The sequence below is a fragment of the Pavona decussata genome, unplaced genomic scaffold (assembly GCF_977016875.1).
Source record: "Pavona decussata unplaced genomic scaffold, jaPavDecu1.1 SCAFFOLD_3644, whole genome shotgun sequence".
In the NCBI taxonomy this organism is placed as follows: Eukaryota; Metazoa; Cnidaria; class Anthozoa; order Scleractinia; family Agariciidae; genus Pavona; species Pavona decussata.
In genome coordinates, this window is record NW_028146455.1 from 15,001 (window position 1) to 17,378 (window position 2,378).

The following is a 2,378-nucleotide window of genomic DNA, read 5'->3' on the forward strand; positions in this document are numbered from 1 at the left end:
GCCACTACAGTGACAATGCTTTCGGGCATCATCTTTTCCCTCCTTCGAAAGGAAAGCTACAAGCCCAACTTTCCTTGCCCGTTAGTCAATTCTGCCCTCTATTTCTCCGCCTTGCCGCCGTGGAACATAAGGGACAGGGTTTACTAGCCAGCTCCTCTCGGAACCTTTGCGACCAACCTGCCCACACTATAACCCCCAAACGCTAATAAGGAGACTGCATGATATGGTAGACAGAAAATAAAAACGCGAAAAAAATGAAATTTTGAAAATCGAACCCACAACCAGCCAAATCGTTTGTAAGTCATGCCAAATGACTGGTGACATCTTAAAAACCCATTGAAGCCACAACATCCCATAATTTCACGCTTTTAAAGATTTGTCACTATACGCACTGTAAGTACCTCACTAATTCTCACCTCAGATTTTACGGGAACATGTTCAAATTTTAACACGCCTCTCAGCACGACCAATTACATTAAAATTCATCGCAAAAGTCAGAATTCTCCAATTTTTGAAAAATTCACTATATTCACTGTAAGTACCTCGCTAGACAGTGGAGACCTCAGATTTTACGGGAACATGATCAACTTTCGACACACCTCTCAGCACGAGCAGTTACATAGAAATCCATCAGGAAAGTCGTGCTGTGAAGAGGTCTTTCGACTAAGAAAAATGGTGGTGTGAGGAGGAGTCACCTAAATCAGAGAAAAATACTCTTATAGGAGACTGCTACGAAAGACATTTCTGAGTCCACTGGCCCTAGTCCCCTAATAAGTGTATTTCTGTTTGTTTTAAGAAGGTCCTCCTGACATCACCAATCTTCTGTCTTCAATCCTAACCCCAACGTTAACCCTAACGCTAACCCTAACCCTACCTCCCTCAGGGGCAGTTCTATGGTTATGATCCCACGGTAGGCAGAAAAACTATCCCAATCTAGGTTTTCTTGTATGCTGACTCCATTTTAAATGCTTTTACTTGAGTCTGACAAAGGCAAAGCCAAATACTCACCCCTATATGGACGGGGAAGCAAAGTGCGGATTTTGGTAGGTCGGCATTTTCAATCAGGAATGTTGCCATTCGAAAGAGCGTCCAAAAAAACTTGGTTGGGACACATTTATTTTAGAAATTAGCGACCTAACCAGAAGTGCACTTTTTGGTGGGCCTACCCTACCCCCCTCAGGAGCAGTTCTATGGTTATAATACCACGGAAGGCACAAAACCTATCCCAAACTAGGTTTTCTTGTATGCTGATTCCATTTTCAATGTGTTTCCTTGACTCTGACGAAAGCAAAGCCAAATACTCACCCCTATATGGACGGGGAAGCAAAGTGCGGATTTTGGTAGGTCGGCATTTTCAATCAGGAATGTTGCCATTCGAAAGAGCGTCCAAAAAAACTTGGTTGGGACACATTTATTTTAGAAATTAGCGACCTAACCAGAAGTGCACTTTTTGGTGGGCCTACCCTACCCCCCTCAGGAGCAGTTCTATGGTTATAATACCACGGAAGGCACAAAACCTATCCCAAACTAGGTTTTCTTGTATGCTGATTCCATTTTCAATGTGTTTCCTTGACTCTGACGGAAGCAAAGTCAAATACTCACCTCTATATGGACGGGGAAGCAAAGTGCGGATTTTGGTAGGTCGCCATTTTCAATCGGGAATGTTGCCATTCGAAAGAGCGTCTAAAAGAACTTGGCTGGAACACATTTTTGCTATAAATTGTTGACCTAAGTATATAAGCAAGTATATAAGCAAATACTCGTTACATAGCATAAATAGCCTCTAAACACCCGAAAAACCTCTCCAAATATCATTTAAACCTTTTTCCTAACCCTAACACTTACCCTAACCCTAACCCTAACCCCATTTCAAACCCTAATTCTAAGTCAGAGGTCCTCCTCACACCACCAATTTTTTTGGTAGGTCAAAAGACCTCCCCACACCACAGAATTTTCGAAGTCGAGGTCCTTCTCATACCAAACAATTTTTCTAAGAGTTTTTCTAAAAATTTTGAGGACTTTTCACTTAGAAAAGAATTGGGTTTTGTGGTGGACCTTTCAGTTACAAAATATTAAATTGTGTGAGGAGGACTTTTGACTTTGAAAATATTTTGTGGTGTGAGGAGGACCTTTGACTTAAAAAATATTTCATGGTGTGAGGAGGACTTTTGACCTTGTCAAAAAAAAGATGTGATACAAATCTTAGAACAAAGGCTTAATCTCAGAAGATCGTAGCAACAAGGCTACTCTACAACTTACAATACCCCGTTCTTTATTTAAGTCGTCTGCAAAGGATTTATCTCCAGAAACGTTAGAATTTGCTAGCGGCAGTGCCTTGGGAGCTTTTGTCCCCCTTGGCACTTTGGGACGCATGAGGG